The sequence below is a fragment of the Mytilus californianus genome, unplaced genomic scaffold (assembly GCF_021869535.1).
Source record: "Mytilus californianus isolate M0D057914Y unplaced genomic scaffold, xbMytCali1.0.p SCAF_9, whole genome shotgun sequence".
Classification (NCBI taxonomy): domain Eukaryota; kingdom Metazoa; phylum Mollusca; class Bivalvia; order Mytilida; family Mytilidae; genus Mytilus; species Mytilus californianus.
In genome coordinates, this window is record NW_026262745.1 from 73,272,579 (window position 1) to 73,297,780 (window position 25,202).

The 25,202-nt window shown below is 32.0% G+C and overlaps 1 pseudogene; it reads right to left on the bottom strand.

The window, feature by feature from the left end:
* Positions 1-259: 259 nt before the first annotated feature.
* Positions 260-6,400, bottom strand: LOC127713987 (actin-like; annotated as a pseudogene).
* Between the last annotated feature and the right edge of the window lie 18,802 nt (positions 6,401-25,202).

A 25,202-nucleotide genomic window follows, 5' to 3' on the forward strand; every position in this document is an offset into this window, starting at 1 on the left:
CGATGTATATAAGCAGAATAAAAGATTTAAGCAGTTCGTGCACATTTCAGGATTAAACGTTACCTAGTTTATTGTTGTAAAGACCATAGTCAATTGTTGATGGCTTAATAGATCAAATATAAATAGACAGACCAGCACGTGTAATTGTATTATGGTAATTTTTATGTCTGCTTTATTGCACGACATAGAGAACAAAAGGTACCTAATACATATGTTTTGTTATTTGCCGAATCTGTAAAAGAAATGTTTTTTATTCTATTTATAGCTTAGCATTCCGAGCACATTCGGAATCAATCTACAATATAATGATGCATACATACTGACCAACTTTAGATTGAATCGTTGTATTTGAGTATTATAGTATATCTGGAATTATCCTGAGGGTCTTTTACATCAATTTACATCAATTTACCACATACGCTGCTACTACTGAATTAAAGTTTCAATATTCAGCTTTAATTCATGTTAAAAAAAATTTTTCAAAAAATTAAAGTATATCTAAGGAATCAGAACTAAAGTTATGCAAGGGGGAAATGGGGTTGAAAATAAACAATATACTTGATTACAAAGAACTGCTTAAGAATATTAAAGTTGTTACATGTGACTTTAATACTTTCACCATATAAAGCAAGGTAAACATCCTGCAGATTCATACTAAATACATATATATAGAATGAATTTTGATATCGAAAATATAGACTGGTTAACTCCTATTGTTTCTTTAACGTAGGTATACGTCCCAAAAATTGGCGGTCAGTCTTAATTAATGAAGAAGCCGGAGTGCAACCGACATTCGTTAATCAATCAGAAAACTGACAATCCTAGTCAATTTAGATTAAAATCGAGGGCACCTGTAACGTTTGGGATTTGAACTCACAACCTGAGTGTTAGTAGGTGAACACAATGGAGGATTGGTTTCCACGGAAATGTTCCATTTTTCGGAACTACGACCATCATTCCGTTTTAATTTCCTCGAATCTGATATTTTTGAATGCTATTAATTATCGTAGTTTTACTTGAATGGAAAACACGACGAATTTTATGATTTTATTACTGGTTTTTGGTTAAGTTTGTGTCAGTTATTCCAGATCTGTCTGGGTAATGGTAGTTTAAATTTCTTATTGTGATTTATCATTTCGGGACTAGTTTATCTTTTCGGGACTAGTTTATCTTTTCGGGACTAGTTTATCTTTTCGGGACAAGAAGGATAACTTATATGAGTCCTCAGTTCATGAACTTTTCATATCCTTATTTTCATAAATTTACCTTACCTTTCGAAGGTCGAACCAAATCTCTGGGCACTGGAATCTCTCCTTGCCAATAGTAATCAAATTTCCATCTGGAAGTTCATAGGACTTATCAACATCAGGAAAACATTCAGACCAAGTATTTTCTTTTGAATAATCTTCCGCAACATAGCACATTTTTTCCTTCATTTCTCTAACAATTTCAAAATTACCTGCAATAAATATTTTTGTGAGACATTTTAAGCACAGAAAAACCAAAACGTCCGTAACACACATGTTGAAAATAAAACAGACAGTTTTTTGTTGTGTTAGTTTCCGATAACTTTTTATTCAAATCATTGCTCCAGTTTAATAATGTATGATTTCCCAAAACAAAATAGAAATGAAATGAGAAGTCATATTTTTTTTTCTGTAGTTGCAAACGACCAAATGACTTTGAATGTAAGTCTGCTAACAGTTCTTTTGATTTTTTATTTCAGAATTTAAAAAAAAAACTATATATTCAACGTGTTAATACGAAGAATTAATAATTGGAAAAAATTGAAAAAGACGGGACAATAAAACCAGGGGTAATCTTCGATCGGGCTAGTCGTTCATGTTCCACTAGTGGCTTATGTTCTGTTTATCATTAAAAGTGTATATCATGAGCCAGCGCATTCGGTGGTATAATACACGAGGACAAAGGGACGGCATTATACATTGATGTAATGATAGGTGAAACATGTTTCTGTTCATTTATATATATATAGATTTTACATAACGGTCAACACAATCATCCGTCCGTCCGTATATTTCAAAAAGTGACTTTACAAGATGAATCTCTTGGTCCAATATCTTCCTTTGTTGCAGTAAGATGACAAAAAGCGTGGGTTCATCTTTATATCTGTTAGATAAACTCATCATAGATACCAGGATTAAATTTTGTATTTACGCCAGACGCGCGTTTCGTCTACAAAAGACTCATCAGTGACGATTGAATCCAAAAAAGTTAAAAAGGCCAAAAAAAGTACGAAGTTGAAGAGCATTGAGGACCAAAATTCCTAAAAGTTTTGCCAAATACAGCTAAGGTAATCTATTCCTGAGGTAGAAAAGCCTTAGTATTTCAAAAATGCAAAAGTTTTGTAAACAGTTTATTTATAAATATGACCATATCAATGATAATTCATGTCAGCACAGAAGTGCTGACTACTGGGCTGGTAATACCCTCGGGGAATTAAAACTCCACCAGCAGTGGCATCGACCCAGTGGTTGTAAAAAAACACATCATAGAAACCAGGATTAAATTTTGTATTTACGCCAGAGAAACACACTACATATTCAGTTGATAAACAGAAATGAAGGGTTCAGAATGGAAGAATTTAAATCATCTGTTTATGTCCAAATGTAATTTTAGAACATACACTTATAATCAATTTAAGATATAGATCCATATGAAGCATTTTTCGCTATATCTGTAAAAAGAGAATTGATAAATATTATTAGTTACATAGTGTGCTAGTGACCTAATACGGTATATATGGAATTTATTGGCCCCATATATACCGTATTACGTCACTAGCACACTATGTAACGAATTTATCTTACCGACTATCTTAACGTGTGGAATTTAGAGTAGTGACCTATCAAAATGAGCAAGTTTTCAATACCGTTAGCATTAAGAAACTACTTCCATTGATCCTACAAAAACAGATGCCAACAATAACAAGTTGTTAGGTTTAAATGTGTTTTATGAATTTATTTCAATCTTCATCATCAATTTCTTCGTCTGTTGAAACCTTTAAGATTTTTCTCAGTATCGTTTTGTTTTTATAAAGGGACGTAACACCACTACTAACCGTGTATGAAATAAGCCCCGCCTCCCTACTAACCTAATATGGAATATACACGGTCTCCACGCGGACGCTTTTAACCAATCATATTCCTAGAAATGTATAGAAGGTCAGATAAATGAAAATGGTATGTTATGCTGATATGTTACCAGTTGTTACAAAACCGTGTCCTTTTTCATGCAGCAGAGTCTGCAAATAGGAGGTAAGGTATCTGCCTCCTAAATCTAATCTCTTAACGGCAGGCTGTATACAATAACCTGTAAAAGAAAATATTACTTATATTAGTTAAAAAGACCGAGGAAATCTTTCATTCCCTGATGAGTTTCCTCAACTTTTAAAAATATAATTGTTTTACTCATGAACGCAATGATTTTAACTTGCCTCTCAAACAAAAACCATCTGACCTTTTCTTCTTAAAATTTGCAAATAGTTATCACTATTTAATTTTCCATCGTCATCCAAATATAAGTGCGGTACCTTGAACACAACGACAACCTTACCAGCTACATGTAATCATTAAAGGTAACAAATTATCATTTAATCTTTTTTTTAACTCAGATATACTTTTTTTCAGATTTGTTATTTATTTACTGAGAATCTTTACAATTCGTTGTGATCAAATATTTTATCGGATAAGAAGATATTTCGACCTTGTACTACAGCAATGAACGGAATATCTTGGTCGTGATATATACACGAAATGGCGAGATGCCATATCATTTTGTTTCGGCAATGAACTATAAATCTTATATATGTACAAATGTCATGATGGTTTGTCCTAATATTTCAGAAACGCAAAATATGAACAAATGTGAGGTGTCTTCATGTTATAATGTAGCCACTAACTGGATTAATAAAATATAAGATACATAGAAGTCCTATTTTGCCGGTAATTCAGTTTTGTCACCATGCGTATTCCTGTCTGTGATAATTAGCTAATCAAGATGGCCGACAGTGTAAAATAATATATTTTGTCATCTTACCTTAACAAACAGGAACTATATGTGTCACGCCATCTCCTATTTCTAGCATGATTGCAGACCCTCTCCCCGACCAATAACTTGACAAAACACCTTGCATGCAGACGAAAAATGCCGGTACTTTAAATTTTTCGAAAAATATCTATATAGAAATAACAAATATTTGTATATGATATACTTGTACAGCTTCAAATAAAAAAAACTATTGGTATTAGACAACACCGACAATTTAAAACATCCAAAGTGTTTTCTATTTCATGACTGTGGTTTACAATGCTACTACGATAAGTTTGCGAAAATGTATCCCACGTCAATAGTTTTTGTCTATTGGCACAAGTTATTGGAGATGCAAAATTAATTTGAAATCAATTCAAGTGATATTTTATTGTGTTACATTTTTCTAAAGATATTATACGTAAAGTACAGATAAAAAACGAACACGTTCCTATTGTTGTCTATATAACATATGTGTAATGCAATTATTTAAGACTGCAATACAAGTGAGAGGTTTAGCAAGCTATTAAACCTGGTTTAATCCACTATTTCCTACATAAGAAAATGCCTGTACCAAGTCAGGAATATGATAAATGTTTTTCATTCGTTTGATATGTTTAAGCTTTTGAGTTAACCATTTGATAAAGGATTTTACTTTTTTAATGTTCCTTGGAGTTTGGTAATTTTGTTATCTAACTTTTTAAGAAATAAATACCATACGTCATGACAGTCGCATAGCACAGATTTCTGAGCTGTGGATTCCTTTGACGACATAGTTTGTAAATCGGTGTATGTTTAAGACGCATACTTGTGCTATTTTCTCCCTGTTATATTTTGGATTGAGTGGAGGTTCTGTAAGGAGACATGGGTGCTCCTCTGCCGGTACCTCTGGAAAACTAATGAAAATATCATGCTATATTAGTTCCATGTCGTCCCAATTTGTAACAATTCCATGTTCTATTGGATAATTCAAGAAAAGGACACCGCGTTTTTTTTGTGCCTCATCTCCAACATAGTTACCTTTAAATCCATATTCTGGAGAAAGATAAATCATGGATAAATTACCTTACTATAAAGAGAAGATAAACTGGGGAAAATCACCATACTCTAGGATGGAAAAAAAGCATGGAAATACGTACTATACTTGCCTTTTCACACATATTCTTTTACGACATGTGCACATGCAGTTTCTGAATTTGAGACTAGCTAAACTCTACAAACTTTATGATTTCTTATAGCTCTGACTTAGCCTTATTCGGTATTTATCCATCCGGCTTTCAAATTTTCAGCTTGAACGTTCCTGATGAAGGTAAATCCGGTAACGCACATACAATTGTAACATTTTATTTTCATTTTACTAGCACTGGTAACTTACCACTACTGGTTGACTTTTAGTGCCCTAAGGTATCATCAGCGTAGTAGTCAGTGCTTCGGTATTGTCATGGTTCATAACAAATAAACTCATCATAGATACCAGGATTAAAATTTTGTATTTGCAATAGACGCGCGTTTCGTCTACAAAAGACTCATCAGTGACGCTCGAGGAGCAAAAAATTCCTTCATGTTTTGCCAAATACAGCTAAAGTAATCTATTCCTGAGGAAGTTTTGTAAACAGGTAATTTATAATTATGACCAGATCAATGATAAGTCATGTCAACAACGTTCTTGGATTTGCGGTTGATAATATCAGAAAGAAACAAGGGCTCAAGTCCCCTCAAGTAAGGATGCACTTAGACAGTTTTAGCTTTAACTTGTATGTCCTGTCGGTCGTTTAGCTATTAAATGACGTCTGTCGTTAATTATTCATACGTTTTTTTTTCAATATTTGGCATTGGACGTTTGTGATGGGAATAAATCCCGAATGGCCATTTGGTTGCATGACATTGATAAAGCGTTATTTAGATTTCAGCAAACGCAGGGACACGAAAATATTTGGACTTTTTTGTATGCCAAAATGATATCTAAATGATCGCTAATTGCTGCAAAAACTATATTTCTTTCGGTTTCCATTTTACCAACGACACTCCCCTCCCCGACCTACCTTCAACCTCCTTCCCATCTAAGTTGCGTCTATTGTGCACAGAAATTGATGTTTTAAACTGCTCTGTTGTAATATAGTGAATTCCTACTCGAAGCACGAAAACGAAAAATCAAATTCGCCTATTTTTTTTTATTAAATTGCACTTGCGTCTCATACGAAACATTATTCTTACTTTGCATTTTGTATATGACCTTTGTCTGCCTATTACTGCACATACATACTGGGGCTTCATCACCAGCAAAACCGGCTCTGGTCATACCCGAACCGTTGTCAATGACAACAGGTGAAATATCGTCATATTCAGACATTCTGAAAAGAAATTCAAACTTATATGTAATGGTGTATTCCTCTAGTTTTCCTCAACAATAAATCGTTATTAAAACGAAAATATCAGTAACATTGAACATGCAAAAAAAATAATATAAACAGACAAAATTCAATAGTGGCATAAATATCTAAATGAAGGTCAACAGATCCGCAACTAGGACTCCATAGATAACAATTCAGAAGATTTCTCTCTTACAATAAAGAGATATGGAATAAATGCCAATATAAAGACAATTTTCTATCAATTACCAAATGAAATTACTGTAAAGAACAAAATGTTACTGTACGGCTTTCAACATTGTGCAAATGTGTTATCGTTAATTAAGTTACTAACATTTGACTTTGCCATGAAGCAGGAAGTTTTTATATAGATCTGGAAAAGTTATGTTCATTCAAAACCTGGTAAACTAACTTATTTGCACCGCACAGCCAGGTGAATTTTTTTCTCCCTTTTAATTTTGTACACAATTATATCCTGCATTTTTGTCGCAGAAAACATTTTTTTTATTCTCTCTTATGCAAGATTATAGACCTTCAATTTTAACCAAGACATCATATAAATTCAAAAATACACACCCCTTTCTAGGAATCAAATATTTATCACCACAGTAATTCAAAAAGGGACGGAGAAATTCAATTAACATTCTGATCAGAACAGTGCTTATTGAGATTACTCACCCTTTGTCAGCCAATCACTGGTAATATAAATATAAGAAGAAAATGTAATTGTAATGGGAGTTCATACTCGATTTCATAATCGGAAATTGAACTTTGGATGGTATATATCTAATGCATGTCTACTTCAAACTGTAAAATGTGGTTAAAATGCCTCTCATCTTCCCAAACAAATAGGGATATAACAGCTTTCTAAGTATTTTTAAATGAAGACTTTTTAAATATTATAACCCTGAAATTATCAGGTCATCAAGACAATATCGCTACAATCATTAGATACGGTGTTTTAAATTTTTTATATAGATATAAAAAAAAAACTGACATTTAGTGGCTAAATTAAGGTCTTCGTCAATAATAAAAATAAGTGTCTGCGCAAAAATCTAAGCACTTGCATAGTTTAGAAAAAAAAAGTAAATAGATTATTATTATCAGATCTGCAATCAACACATTCTTTTCAGAAATAGCAAAAACTCGAATTGATGTGATTTAGTATAAGTATTTTAACAAACCAAAAAACTTTTACTCGATGACATCTAATCAGAATAGTTTGGAAAACAAATCAAATAAAGTTGAAGATCATATATAACATGTATAACAAATCTTCTCAAAAGTTGTTTAAAAATTTCTATATGGGGCCAAAAAAACTTAGTGTTTTAAAAAGGTTTTAACATTTCAACAACAGTATATATACTAAACAAATAAACAGTATCAATAATATTTCATTTCAGCACAAAAGTGCTGACTTTCGGCCTTGTGATACGCTCTAGGACGCAACGTCTACCAGTAGAGACGTCGACCCAGTGGTTGTGATAGTGTTATATATCTTATTTGAATAAATAAAAATTTATTTATTTATTCAGGTTAATTTGAATAATATACGCTTCTACAGTCGAAGTCCGTACAGAAACAAACAAGTAACTCTAAAATAACGGTATAATTAGACCAAAACAAATAATCAAAACTGCTGTTGTTGTACATTATTAAATTTTAGAAAAAAAACGCTCCACATTAACATTTTTGATAAGAGTCATTTGTGGTTTTCATTTGTTTTCTTTGAAGAGTATTGTTTTGTGTCGGTGTCGTTTAGAAAATATATATGCATGTTGAATATAGTTATAATAATTTTTGTAGTGAAATAAGTTTACTTATATCACGGTATTCGTTCATAATTACACTATGTATTCCTGAATTTTTCAATTATTTAGTTTTATTTTCTATTTGTTTATCTGATTATTCATGAACGTTTACGAGGATAATGCCAGGTAATGGGCTACACGCGAGAATGAAGACGTAGATACTCTTTCCGAATGGATTATGGCTGTGAGGTCGTTGATACAAATCCGAATGAAGAAACTAAATGGGCTTATCAATACCCACGCTACATCAATTTTTAAAGACCCAAATGTTGCAAAACAGTTGTCCTACCTCCATGACAAATATGTTGTTGTCCCCGCAGAAAAAGCCCCAAACAACATCGTTTTTGTGTGTAAATATCATTACATAAACTGCTTGATAAATGAATTAGGTATTGACAATTCACTTGGAAACTCAACATATACCCTCACGACACTTACCAAAGAGGAAATCCTGGATAATCATAGGTCTGTTCTATGTTCCTTTGGAATTTCAACCAAAGATGAAGAACTGGATCTTCCATCACTGTATTGGATACCTAAACTACATAAGTGTCCCTACAAACAATGGTATATTGCTGGGTCTTCCAAGTGCTCCACGAAACCTCTTTCTAAATTATTAACATCTATTTTATCAGCAATCAAAGCCGGGCTCCAAAGTTATTGTGAAACTGCCTATTCTAGAGGTGGCGTGAATCAGATGTGGATACTAAAAAATTCAAAAGATCTTTTAGAGTACATACAATCTAAGACTCTCTCATCTTGCAATAGTATTAAAACATTTGACTTTTCTACATTTTACACAAGTATTCCCCATTCCAAACTAAAAGACAAATTGGAAGAGTTGGTATCACTTTGTTTCATTAAAAAGAATGGCGAACGTAGATACAAGTTTCTTGTCTTGGGGAGGGATAAATCCTACTTTGTAAAGAATCACTTTGATTCAAACAAAAAATTCTCTGAAACTGACATTATCAAGATGCTTGATTTCTTGATTGACAACATATTTGCTACGTTTGGAGGACGTGTTTTTCAACAGACTGTCGGAATTCCAATGGGAACTAATTGTGCCACTCTTCTTGCCGACTTGTTTCTTTATTATTATGAGGCTGACTTCATATAGGAACTTCTTAGGAAGAAAGATAAGGAGTTAGCAATATCCTTTAACTCTACGTTCCGCTATATAGATGATGTTCTCTCACTAAATAATACAAAATTTGGTGACTATGTTGAACGAATCTATCCCATCGAACTAGAGATAAAGGATACTACAGATACAGTTAAGTCTGCCTCATATCTTGACTTACATCTAGAAATTGACAATGAGGGTCGGTTGAAAACAAAACTTTACGACAAAAGAGATGATTTCAGCTTCCCAATTGTGAACTTTCCATTTCTACGTAGCAACATTTCAGCAGCGCCTGCATACGGAGTATATATCTCCCAATTGATACGATATTCCCGGGCTTGTGTTTCCTATCATGATTTCCTTGATAGAGGATTGCTGTTCACAAGGAAACTATTAAGCCAAGATTTCCAAATGGTGAAGTTGAAATCATCCCTTCGTAAATTTTACGGACGCCATCACGAGTTGGTTGACCGTTATGGAATAACCGTTTCACAGATGATATCGGATATGTTCCTTATGTCGTAACTACAATACCCTTCCCTTTTCACGAATGTGACTTACCGAATTAGTCTATTTACCGAATTTGTAATAACATAAGCAACACGACGGGTACCACATGTGGAGCAGGATCTGCTTACCCTTCCGGAGCACCTGAGATCACCCCCATTTTTTGGTGGGGTTCGTGTTGCTAAGTCTTTAGTTTTCTATGTTGTGTCATCTGTACTATTATTTGTCTGTTTGTCTTTTTATTTTGTTTTTGGCCTTTGCGTTGTCAGTTTGTTTTCGATCTATGAGTTTGACTGTCCCTCTGGCATCTTTCGTCCCTCTTTTACAACGGTTTTGTTTTAAATCTGACAATATCATTTTTTTTATTCTGACAATCTTAAAACAATGCTACTATTTTCATTCTAGATGCAATACCATTATTCTATATTTTTTTTTTATTTTGATAACCTTGTTGTCAGACCAAAACGCAATTAAAACATTTTTCGAACTTTAAGATTTTGAAGGTTTTCTAGTTTAGATAACAGAAAATCAGTGGGGTGGTGTTCTCGAAGCTATCTAAGGATTAGGATTTTCTTAAGACCATCTTATGACACGTCTTTGTCCTACGTCATGTTCTCGACGCTCTCTAAACTTAGGATACATCGTAATTTTCGTCCTAACTTTAGGACACCTAATTAGTTGTCTTAAGATCATCCTATCTTCGTCTTAACTTTTGGACATGTCACAGACAATAATTTGTAAACAAATGCTGTGCTTACTGAATAAAATGCCCTTCTGACTCTTCACTTGATCTAAAAGATTGTTTAATTCTGCCTCTGTAAAGTTTGGATTTCGCTTTTTGCCCATTATTTTACGTGAAGATGAAGATGAAATGAAACACACCATCGGTTATTAACTCGTATACACAAAAATTGTGCATGATTCAAGTTTAAACTTTGAATTTCGTGTTGCACGATACGATGACACTACAAATTCAATTCTCATTTCAAATCAAACTGTTTTCCAGTTTCAATTACATTCTTTTTTAATATCATTTTATAATCACATTTGAAATCAATCCAATAAGTCGCTACATGTAATTTGATTACTTACAACGACATATATTTTTTTTTCTATTTTTTATTTATTTCGGTGAAATAGCTTTTGTTTAACGTAGAGTAAATGTAACCTTCTCTCGAGATCAATAGACCTTATCATAATACTAATAATGTGCTTACGCTAGCGTCCTTCCGTATATATAATGATATGTGTCTTACTGAGGGAGTGGTATTACATCTTTTGTTATCCTTGTATTATTAGTTTTTAATAATACTTACATATTTTTGTACCTGTCAACCCATTGCTGCACCAAAAGTCTTCACAATATTCACAGTCCTATTTAGTATTTCGTGAAATTCTTTTTCAGCAGAGCATGTCATTTTAAGTATATATATTCAATTCTAGGTTTAGGAATATACAAAATATAATTTTGCAAAATAGACTTGTCAATTATTTCCTTTTTTAAAATCAAATTTTCAGATACCCATTTTCCGATCATAAGGTAACGACTATTTGATGATTGGGAGGGGGCAGAATATCAAAGGGTCGTCCCCTAAGACGGATATGTTTCATTCCATAAACATTAAATGTTAGGTTGTGTCAATTTTATTGTTTTGAGTTGTTGTCTTTTGTTCTATGTTATTGTGATATTTTGCCCTGAAACCAGGCAATTATGTTTATAAAAAAAAATCTAATTTAGTTCTGATCATACAATGTTTCGTGTAATAAAGTTACTTTATTTACCAAAGATTGTCAAGGTGTTTCTTGTATCCCTACTTTCTCTTGGTGAATTGGAGGGAGAATAATTCTGCAATTCCTCCCATCATAAGGTTCTGTTGACTGATACCTGTATATGGAACAAATCCTAGCTCAGTTGCATTGTTACTTCTTCAATCGTTACCCATAACTAGTAGTGCAGGTAAAGGAACCGTAAATTGGTTTACAGGAATAAAGTCCGCATGGTTGATGTCCCTGTACGGTAATCCATTAGGTAATATTTGACTGCTTGATAAAAATTTACTCTCTTGTGTGCAAAACTGACTGTTTCCTGTAAATGACATGTTAAATCATAATATAAAAACATTACGATTCATTAACATACTCATCATTCGTTTCTATTTATTTTACTATAGCAACACAATTTACTGAAACATAGCATTAAACAATTAATGACACATGAATCATATAACTCACCATCAAATGAGAAATGAATGAGCAAATTTTAATTGAATATTCAACGGATGTTTCGTAAACAGTAATAAAGTTTTATTTAAATGAGACTAAATAAAGTTTAAAAAAAAAACAGAAAAAAAGGTCTGTCTGAAATTTTCACTCAAAGGCAACATCTCCCATAAGGAATCGACTGATGGTTTCGTCATTTGACTTATTGGTAGATCTTTTTATTACTTTCCAACCAATTTGGCTTATTTACAGTTTCAGTAAAGTTTCCAAAACAAACAAAATAACACAAAAAAAATGAGCAAAAGTCGTCATTCAAGGGAGAATACTACTCAGGACTGACGACTGACTTTTTTTTGGCGTTGTATACATATTCACGTTTGTATTTTGTTTCCAAATAATATTTTTTTTCTTTTTAAGTTTCTATCAAGCTTCTGTAGGTTTTGCAAAAAACACAAGTATGAAAAAAATTAAATGACAATGGTTCCTAAAGAAGTCGACCAACGATCATCAAGCTCATGAGCGTCTATATGGAGTCAGCAGACGATTTCCAATACATTGAATTATCTGCAGAACTTGTCGTGCTGCTCATGTTTGCTTTTAACTGTTCTTCAATATCTTCTGACGTTCCCCCATAAATAAAAAAATAACAAAATCAAATATTTCATGTTTTGATAACACAAACAAGGAATTAAAAGCCGCGATTCAGATTCGTTGTTTTAGCTTCTTCTTTTTAAATCTTTTTTATTTTTCAATTTGTGATCACAACAAATTTTTCTGTGTTAAAAATTCACTTTGATTCAAACAGAAAATTCTCTGGGACTGACATTAAGGCTGCCTCATATCTTAAATTACATCTAGAAATTAATAGTGAGGGTCGGTTGAAAACAAAAATTTACGATAAATGAGATAGTTTCAGCTTTCAAATTGTAAATTGTCCATTTTGTATGAAGCATTATTCCATCAGAGCATGCATATGGAGTATAATTATATCGCCCAGTTAATACGATATTCCAGAGCCTCCATTTCCTATAATGATTCCATTGATAGAGGGTTGCTGCTTACATGGTACCTATTGAATCGAGAGTTCCAAGTTATGAAGTTGAAGTTGAAGTTGTCACCTCTGTACGGACGCCATCAAGAGTTAGATGACCTCGAATGTAATCTACCGTATAAGACTTATTACCGGGACCGTTTTGCATGTGCAGCACGACTGGTGTCACTTGTGGAGCAGGATTAACCTTTCCGCAGCGCCTGAAATCGACCCCGGTTTTTAGTGGGATCTTGTTGCTCAGTTTATGTTCTGTTTTGTGTACTGTTGTTTGTATATCCGTCGTATTTCGTTTTTACTATCAAATTGTCAGTTTATTTTCGTCTGAGGAGTTTGAATATATCCCTTTGGTATTTTTCGCCTCTTTTGACGAAGTGTATAATATGCAATTAAATAAATTGACTATAAATGCAGTATTTTGTTTTTGTTTTGAACTTGGTGTTGTGTGTTTGTTTGTTTAATCGTTTACTTATTTTGGTACCATAATCACTTTTATGGCATGAGCTTGTTGGTTCAGTGCATAGCAAGTTCCTTTCTTGCATAAACTAAACCATCGTCTAGAACAGGCATGTAGTACTTTCCTAGACAATCAATCAACAGTCGCAGATAACTTTATTTTAAATGAGGTTCGGGGGTGGGGGCTTGAGATAAACAGGAGTCAAGCGGAACGAAATTAGGAAATTGTACTAAAAATATTGTTTAACATAATAGAAGCACGGGTCTCTGGATCCCCTTGATCCGAACACCATCAATAAAAAGCCAGTTATCATGTTGAAATATACATCCTCTGTTTAGAAGAGTGATGATTACCATGTTCCCATGTTTAATTTTGAAGAAAAAATATAATATGAAAAAAAAATATCAGCTTAATTTACTTACTATTTAATTTGCCATAACTTCTTATGCAGTTCTAACTCCTTTTATCATTATTTTGGGGATTAATGATCATACTTTTTAAAATGAATAAGAATTTCATTTTTAAGGTTATATATACTTTTTTAAAACTATCTAACATAAAGATGTTTTTTTTTTTTTTTAAGTGGCTTACCTGCCATGTATATTCTTTAAGATGCAAAGTTATTCCTTTAAGTTTAAATCCTTTATTGGTTAACTATTTCAAATCATCCAATTGTCTTGACAAAAAACTCTGTTTTTGCTATGCAATCTGTTCGTCGGCTTCCTGTTTTATAGCAGATGTCAGATAACTAACGGCAAACAATGTTGTCACTGACCGAAGCCTTAGATGTTCATTTAATAGAGAAAACACAATATGATGAGAAATTTTATAAAGCATTTATTTAACGAAGTAGATAAGGAGGATTAAGATTGAATCTTTCAAAAGGAAAAGATCTATCTGTTGGTGTATGCGGTAATATGAAATAAAACAATTAACTCAACAGCTATACAAAACTCGGAAGTCAAGGGAAACTGACAACGCAATGACATAAACACGAGAGATGACGAAAAAAAGTAGTAAATAGAAATCATTATGCGGTAATATGAAATAAAACAATTAACTCAACAGCTATACAAAACTCGGAAGTCAAGGGAAACTGACAACGCAATGACATAAACACGAGAGATGACGAAAAAAAGTAGTAAATAGAAATCATTAAACATTAATACCTAACAATACGAATATAACTCTAAACTGGGGTCGGGGATTCTCAGGTGTAAAGTCTATCCTTCCCCACTAGAGATGCACGTCATGGTGCTTATCGTAAGTTCGAATTCGGTGACTCATTCGGTTGTGTCTACTTGATTGATTGTAAAGCTTTGTATGCAGAATTACATCTTTTAAAATTATCCATCATCTGTTTGAAAGAAGGAAGACAGTGCTAGTACTGATTGCGTTTTTTTTTCCAAATGTTGTAAATTAAGGCCAAAAACAACAATTTTATATTAACATAGTGTGGATTACTTTTTTTCAAATGTTATCATAATATACAAAAAAAAAACAAGCTGTTATTGCAGTTCAGAACACTTCAAAATATTTATTCAAAGACTTAATGGGTATTAATATGCGATTTTTTTTTGGCATTTTGTGTTTAGGACGATACCAATTGAAACCCCTGCTATGATTTATTCATAAAACCGAATTCAAAACACAGTATAAAGCTCATATGGAGTAAGATAACAAATTCCAGGAAGATGTGATGCATAGTTCGTGGAAAAATAAAAAAAACCTGGAAACAAGGGAAGTTTGTGTCAGAAAACATAAGAAAATGCAGCATACAATATAGAATGTTCACATGAAGATAGATGTCAAATTTCTGAAACATGCGACGACAAATTAGTAAAACGGAGGGACCGGTAATGACAAAAACGTGTGAAGCTTAATTTCAGATTGAAATTGGAGCAAAACGAGCGTCACAAACAATAATCCCCGTAATTAATAGATTAAGGTTTATGTCCCACCCAACCTCCCATTAATATAATCCTACCCCCTTTTTTCTACCCCAAACTTCAATTTCTGTTGTACGATGTCTAAGAAAATGTTTGTTATGATTCTAAATGAAAAGCATTCTCGAACATTCTAATTCTATAGAACACCGCTGAAGAAAATAAACGACATATCGCTCATGAAAAGTTAGTTCGATTGAAGGTGAGGATAGTGTTAGCTATAAGTCACTTGGTTTGAAACGGTGTGTTTACATACTACTTACATGAGTAGGTTTCCAACATTGCAACAACACTTAAAAAGTAAAGTGTATCTTCAACTTTACCGTCTTTCAGATTATGTAAAGATTCATGAAATGGGTATGAATATGCATTAGGCTATATTTGAGGAAGTAGAATGATAAGCAAATACGTGGTTTTTGTGAATGAAATCGATGTTTGTTATATCAAGGTTTGATTAAACGAACATTATGACAAAACCAGAAATAAATTAAAATGAAATTATTACTGATTTACTATGAAGCTATATATATTAACAAAATAAAGTGCAAATAATTATGGTCAGTTGTGGATGATGTCAAATAATTTTGTTATACGAGTCAACCTAAGGTATCAAAACTACTGAATTTTTTTGGCGATTCAATATTTTGAATTAAAAGAGGACATGCTGGAATTCTAAATTGATGCAGACAAAATTTTGTAGTCATTGTGTTCAAATATTGCTGTCATTTTTATTATACAATCCATCCTGACATAAAAATATTATCGAATTACTACATTGTACTATGAGGCTATATAGATTTACATAATAAAGTGCAAATGTGGTCAGTTTTGGTTGATGCGATCAAATAATGTTGTTATAATTGAGCCAGTCTGAGATGTGAAAACTACTGGATTTTTGTGATGATTTAATTATTTGAATAACAGGAGGACATGCTTAAACTGTTTATTTGAGCAGAAACACAAAATATACTATGATTAATTTTCAATTAATTAAAGAGGTGTAATATCATTAACTGTAATCGTCAATATGTCAATCGAAAATGACCAGTTGGTCATTTAATTTTGATGTACCTTATCATTTGATATGTAAGGTCAGTGTATCCAGGATACGATGACAATCTGCGTTAACGCGCGTTTACTACAAACAGTTAAAGTGCGTTTACTTTTTACGAAAATAGAAGACGCGCATTTTGTTCACGTTAACGCGGGAGTACACGCGAAAGTTGACGCCCGTTTACTCTTTACAAAATTAGAAGTAGCGCCATTTTCGCGTTAACGCGGAGGTAAACGCGAAAGTAAACGCCCGTTTACTTTTTATGTCTACTGAAATTTCGGAGGTAACGCACAGTTAACGTGGCGTTTACATGAAGTGCACGCGAGTAAACGCCGCGTTAACTTTTTCCGCCCGTCTACATGTAATGCTTGGTCTGCACTCAACTGTATAACCCTGAAATTATCAGGACAACAAGACAATATCGCTACAATTATTAGATACCGTAATTTAAAATTTTTAAATAGAAACCATAAAAAAACTTACATCTAGTGGCTAAATTAGGGTCTTCATCAATAATAAAAATAAGTGTCTGCGCAATAATCTGAGCACTTGCATAGTTAAGAAAATAAGTAAATAGTTTATTATTATCAAAACCTCAATCAACACATTTTTACAAAAACAGCAAAAACTCGAGTTGATGTGATTTAATATAAGTATTTTAACAGTAACAAACCAGAAAGCTTCACTCATCTCAGTGTTCGGAAGACAAATCAAATAAAGTTGAAGATCATATTTAACAAATCTTCCTAAGAGATGTTATAAAAATCTTTATATGGGGACAAAAAAACCATAGTGTTTTAAATATTTTAATATTTCGTCAACAGTATATATACTAAACAAAAAAACATTATTAATGATATCTCATTTCGGCACAAAAGTGCTGACTTCTGGCCTTGTGATACCCTCTGAGACGCAACGTCTACCAGTAGAGACGTCGACCCAGGGATAATGATATTGTTATATATCTAATTTGAATAATATATACGCTTCTACAGTCAAAGTCCGTACTGGGAAAAACAACTTACTCCAAAATGACGGTATAATTAGACCTAAAAATATAATCAATTAAAACTGCTATTGTTTTATAGTGTTACATTTTAGAAGAAAATAAACTCCACATTAACGTTACATTTGATAAGAGTCATTTGAGGTAAATTTCATTTGTTTACCTTGAAGAGTATTGTTTTTCTGTAGGTGTCGTTTGGAAAATATATCTTCATGTTGAATATAGTTATAATTTTTGTAGTGAAATAAGTTGACTTATATCACGATATTCGTTAATAAATACACTATATATTTCTGAATTATTCAATAATTCAGTTTTATTTTTTATTTGTTTATCTGATTATTTATAAACGTTTAAACAGCGTTTTTTTTTTTAATTTTGTCAATATCATTTTTTTATTTTGACAATCATTTAACTACTAGTATGCCATTGTTTTCATTCTAGATGCAATACCAATATTTTGTCTTTTTATTTTGATAACCTTGTTATAAGACCAAAACGCAATTAAAACAATTTTCGAACTTGAAGATTTTTAAGGTTTTCTTTTTTAGATAACAGAAAATCTGATATTTCAAAATGGTCTTAAGGTTATATAATTTTAAATACTGGGACTAAACTATATATGTTTTCCTTTCATTACAAAAAAGGTATATTCTGATAGGATATATTAATTTACGTCACCTTGTTAGTACTGATTCTATAAAATAGGTTTTATATCTTATTTGTTTTTTTGTAAAACATTTTTATCAGTGTTCCTTTTCTAATTCTGATAAATAGATAAAAGCCTTTTTTAATTCTGATAAACCTATTAACAAGACCGAAACCAAAATAAACACAATTATGAGTTCTGTAATTTTTAAGTTTTTCTTTTTTTAATAATAGAAAAAGTAAAAATACTTTAGAGATTGTCGTTGATTTTTTTTCTCAATATTTTTAGTTCAATAAATTAGTCACTACATGTGATTTGATTACTTACAACGACATTTATTTTTTTCTATCTTTTATGTATTTCGATGAATTAGCTTTTGTTTAACGTAGAGTAAATGTAACCTTCTCTCGAGGATAAAAAGACCTTTTCATAATAGTAATGATGTGTTTACGCTAACGTCCATCCGTATATATAATGATATGTGTTTTACTAAGGACGTGGTATTACAACTTTTTGTCTCCCTTGTATTATTAGTTTTTAATAATACTTGCATATTTTTTGTACTGTCAACTCATTGCTGCACCAAAATTCTTCATGGAAAGTATAAATATCCAACAAATATCCACTTCTGACTACATATAGTATTACATGTTAAATAATGTGTTTGCTAAAAATAAAAAACCTACACAACCATAAACAAGGGGATTTAATCCTAATCAAACTGACTAATATTTTCCGCGAAATATTAGTAAAAATAATGAGTGGCAGAATTCATGGCATGTGATAGTGACCGACATATTTTATAATTTCAAAACTATTTTTGAAATTTAAATTTTTTAAACAAATTCTAAATTAAAGTGATTTTCCTAATATTTAGTTACAAGATTAAAAACCAAATAAAATACAATTCCGAGTGTTAAGAGTGTGGAGGTTTATGTACCTCTAATTGTTTTTCGAGGGGTATTTTATTGGTTATTGGGTGATGTTTCGTGCTGTATAATGTTTGGTAATTCCCGGATAGCATATATGTTTGATTTATGTTTATTTTCTATGCATACTTCTTTAAAAATAATATAACAAGATTACATTCAATGAAATTTGATTATTTTATGCACGCATGAAATAAAGAATATATACATTATACAGAACAAATATACGTCATATATAAAGAATCCATTTTATAATATGTATATGCATGAAGTTTATAATATACACAGTCCTATTTTAAATTAGTATTTCGTAAAATTCTTTTTCAGCACAGCATATCAAAATTTAAAAGTTTATATATATATTCAATTCTAGGTTTGGGAAAAAACAAAAAATATAATTTTGCAAAACAGGCGTCAATTATTACTTTTTTTAAGATCAAATTTACAGATACCCATTTTCCAATCGTAAGTTAACGACTATGTGATGTTTGAGAAGGGGCAGACTATCAAAAGGTCGTCCCCTAAGACGGATTTGTTTCATTCCATACACAATAAATGTTAGGTTGTGTCATATCTTATGTATTTATTGTTTTGAGTTGTCTTGTGTCCTTTGTTATTGTGGTATTTTGCATTGAAATCAGGCAATTATTTTCATTCAAAATTAAATTTAGTTCTTATCATACAATGTTGCGTGTAATAAAGATATACTCATTTACCAAAGATTGTCAAGGTGTTTCTTGTATTCCTACTTTCTCTTGGTGAATTGGACGGAGATTAATTCTGCAATTCCTCCACTCATAAGGTTCTGATGACTGATAACTGTACGATATTCCACATGGTACAAATCCATGCTGAGTTGCATTGTAAATTCTTACGCGAGTATCACCCACAACAAGCTGTACATGCAAAGGTACCGTGTATTGATTGACGGGGATAAAGTCCGCATGGTTGACGCTTCTGTAGGGTATTCCGGTGGGTACTAATTAACTGCTTGATATACAGTTATTCTCCTGTGTGCAAAGCTGGTTGTTTCCTGGAAATAAAATGTGAACATTAACACAAACACAATTTATTTTCACAATTCATCAATATACTCAACATGAGTTCCTTGTTAGGCGACTATAGCATTTAATCACTGAATTATCAGTATTAAATATGTCATAAAGTTATCATAAGTACAAGGCTTATAATGTAATACGCCAGACGCACGTTTCGTCTTCATAAGACTGATCAGTGCCACTCAGATCAAAATAGTTATTAAGCCAAACAAGTACAAAGTTGAAGACCATTTAGGACATGAAATTTCAAAAAGTTGTGCCAAATACGGCTAAGGTAATCTATGCCTGGGATAAGAAAACCTTAGTATTTACTTTTGTAGACAAGAATTTTATAAAAAAAAATACTATATAATTGATATTCATGTCAACACCGAAGTGAAACCCACTATCAAACGGGAAATAAATCTATCAAATTGAAATTGAATATTCTAGACTGGGTAAGGGATGTTCCATAATAATGATATTAAGCTTATGTCAATATAAATTACTAATGAAAAAATAAAACATGCCTTTTTATGCACCTTTGTTGAATATATCTTTTATAGTGATTAAGATCATAACACAATTTTGACTGCTGTACCCCTATTTTTGACATATTTACCTATTATGTCTGTTTGTTGTGTTCACTGATCGTTGTCAATATAATGGAATTTGATGTGACTGTCATACAAGTGAAAGTTTTAGCTAACTATAAAACCAGGTTCAATCCACCATTTCTACATACCAAAATGCTTATACCAAGTTAGGAATATGACAGTTGTTATCCATTTGTTTGATGTGTTTGAGCTTTTAATTTTGCCATTTGATTAGGAGCGTTCTGCTTCGAATTTTCCTAGTATTTTTGTGATTTTACTTTTTATAAAGGTATTGTATTTATCACATAAAGACAATAATTCAAATAAAAAGTCGAGTATAAGTTTCGTTCACTTGACTGTTTTGTAGATCTTTTTATTTTCATTCGATCATTTTGGTTATTTACATATTCACACTACCAACTAAAGTTTCAAAATTAAACCAAGAACAGAAAAATGAATAACAACCTCCATCACAGACTGGTGACTGACAATTTTGGCATTGTTCAAATACTTGTAGTAAGTGTCCTATGATAATATTCCTTTGACAGTTTCTATCTTCTGCAGACTCTACAAAACGCTTATGCAGAAAAAGAAGTGTCATTAAAGGGCGATAAATTTTATAAGGAGCCGAATGACAATATTGGTCAATTGACTGAAGGTGTAAAAACCCAGATCGCATTGGAAGCTATAAAAGATTCCGAAATGACAAATTGTAAAGCAATTCAAACGAGAAATTTAACGACCTGATTTATGTACAGACCAATAAACGAATAAACAAATATGATATATATTGAACTACAGGCTACAGACTTGGGACAGGAAATGCAGAAAAGAGAGGCGAATGATACCAGAGGAATATACAAACTCATAAGTCGAAAATAAACTGACAATGCTATGGCTAAAAAACAAAAAGACTAACAGACAAACAATAGACAAAACATTATATGGAACACTGAAGACTAAGCACCGCGAACCCAACCAAAATATGGGGTTGATCTCAGTTGCTCCAAAATGGTAAGCATATCCTGCTCCAGGTTAGGCACTCATTGTGTTGCTCATGTTAGTACAACTCCGGTAGCAAGTCTTATTCGGTAGGTCACATTCGTGAAAAGGAAACTGGGTTGAGGTTACGGCATTAGGAACATATCCGCTATCATCTGTAAAACGGATATTCAATAACGGTCAATTGACTCGTGATGGGGTCCGTAAAATTTACGAAGGGGTGATTTTAACTCTGCCTTTTAGAACTCGTGGTTTATTGGCTTCCTTATGAGCAACAAGCCTCTATCAAGGAAATCAAGCCCGGGAATATCGTATCATATGGGAATTATATACTTCCAATGTGACAATGTGACTGTATTATACATGTTTTCAGACGCCAAACTATCCAACTTTCATGAAACAATGGTGTTAATGCACAAATTAAGAACAAACTATCAAATCACTTGAAAAGGGCTACACTTATCAGAACGAAATATACACATATACGACTAGCATTAAACACAATATACACAAAGAAGATATCTGACAGTACTCACTGTTGCCGAGAGCTTGTTCAGAGCAAATAACAATTGTTTAAACAATCATGCACCTTGGACTCACATATTTATCAATATAGGTACAGTATACAATGGAATAAGAAGGGGACGTCAGAGAAAAAAAATGACCTTGTGCAAAACCAAAACATACTTATCAAACAGTTCAACCAACTTTGATGAAAATCATCTTTGTTAGAGTTTCCAGCACTACGATATAAGATATCAACCGGGGTGTTTATCTGTTTCAATTTATTTGTGTATCTTTTTTCTCAAATCACCATTGAAACTAGTGGACATTTTCAGAATAATAAGAATGCCTCTGGAATCCCTATCGTTATTTTGTTTTATATACTAACTTATGCTGTAGCACAAAACAAGGTTTTATTCGATATTTGTAATATATAAACTAGGTAAATCATTTGGTGTTGCTAAACCTTTTTTACCATCCCGTTGTCAATAGTTATTTGACACCGACTAAGAAAAATTCGTAAAAATAAAATTATTGGTCGAATATAATATTGCTGTGTATCTTAATCATTGTTTTTATCATAAACTGTCGTTCATTATTCACAAATTGGACGATTGTGACTGTTTCAGAAAAAAACAACAAAAATACCGAACTAAAAAGGGGGTATTTCTCTTTACACATTTGTTTGTATATTTTCAATTCCAGAAGATTCAACAAATCATTGGATTTTTAAAAACTAAATGGAAATTTCTTTCTACAGACTTTGCAATTGGACGATGTTCAACTTGTCACTGATACAAAAAAAAATGTGTCTCCGAAGGCAAACGTTTCACAAAGTTTACATTCGTAACACATTTCTGAATTATTCAACTGCTTTCAGTTTTCTTACCTGGTCTAATGGAAACTGAATGACCATTTTTATATATTCATGTTTTTCTTTCGTATCAAAAATACTTATATATAAAATGTAAAGTTAAAAAATTATGAATATGTTTACTAACCTTCCATAATTGTGTCTAACGCTCTAACTGTTTTCAAGAAGTTATGCCAAACACATTATGTTGATTCATTGACAAACTTATCGTAGTTTGAAAACCGATCAATTTCTTTACTATACGATATAATACTGAGCTAAATCTAAATGAAAAATGTCAATCTATAAATAATTACATGTAGTAAAAAAAATCAACATGATCAGTTAAACTATATTCGATAATATCTAAACTGGAAAAGTTCTCAGATATAAAGTATAAACATAAAAGACATAATGACCTGGACAAACTATATATCTTATCTTGTAAGGAAATTGATTTATATGTATATTTTGTATCAATGCAGTTAGTATTAGTTGTAAATTTAGTGAATTTAACCAATTATTTTCTATAAATCTTTTAAATGATTAATCCAAACACTCGTTTTCAGGTATCAATCTGTCAATGTTATAGAAAAAAGTTGTTGGTTTTATATTTTATTTTAAATTTTAATTTGATTTAAAAGCATATTTCACGTCTCAATGTCAATTGTAGAAAAATGAATATATAAATGATCAATACCTTATGACTATCGTTCATTTTTTTCCTCTTCTCTTACTAGATATGCAACATATTCACAAAATGATCAATACATGCTAAATATATCTAGCATGTAGAAGGTAAATTGTTTGCTGACAATTATATCAGATAAAAGTTAAAAACCAATTGCATACCTTATAGTAAGCATGATGCACCCGTGCTTCATTTACATTACAAACAAGCACAATACTAAATAGTTTTAGAAAATAAGTCATGAAAATACCTACTTTATGTTTACTGCTTTGTTAAAACTAAAATCTACAAGAAGATCGTACAAGCAACATTGATAATTACAATCGTTGTCAATATAAGTATACATGCTTCCGTAAAGATGAACTATGCAAAATTTGTCCCTCAAATTAATTGGATTAACAGATACATACAAAAATTCCAAATTTTAGTTTATAATGATCGTTAAATTACCTTTTTTATATCGTACATTATAAAATTATTCAATCGCGATCTGGTCTTTATTCTTGTAAGTTGCAATCGGCATGGAAATAGACGCCGTTGTGCAATAACAAACAAGTTCAAGAAATCAATTTTTAATCACTGAAATTGTCCGTAAATTTCTTTATATTCTCTATTATAAATTATTGCACAACACGAATCAATACTCTTGTTGGTAACTATAACGCACCCTTGATCATCATTCAATGCGGTCCTTCTTTTAATTGTTTCTGTCGTCTGCTTTTCATTTGTGATCCTAATACATGCTGAGAACAAAATGGCCTCTTGTATCATCTGAAAAGGACACGCTACTAGACTTTGGTCCTTGCACAGCTTATTATACCGTTAAGGGTTTGTTTTATTGTTAAAGCCGTATAGTTGCTTAAATTCGCGTCATTTTGACTTGGTTACTTAGTTATTCAGAACAATATTGAATAGACAAAGTATCATAATATAACACATATTATCATTGTGACACTTCTATAATTTTCCTCTCTCATCAGTGGTGCAATATACAATGCATTTTCCAAAATGATTGTATATAGAAATGAGAAGATGTAGTATGCGTTCTAATGAGACGACTGTCCATCCAAGTCATTATGTGTAAAAAGTAAACAAATATAGGTCAAAGCACGGTCTTCAACACTAATATTTGGCTCACACCAAACAGCAAGTTATAAAAGGCCCCAAATTGACTAGTGTAAAACAGCGGTCTAACCTATATAAAAAGCGAGAAACACATATGAACCACCTCAACAAGCTACAACTACTGAACAAAAGCTCTTGACTTAGATAGAACAGGTGCGAACAAATGCAGTAGGTTTAAACGTTTAAACAGGCACCAACCTTCACCCTAAAACAGTACTGTAA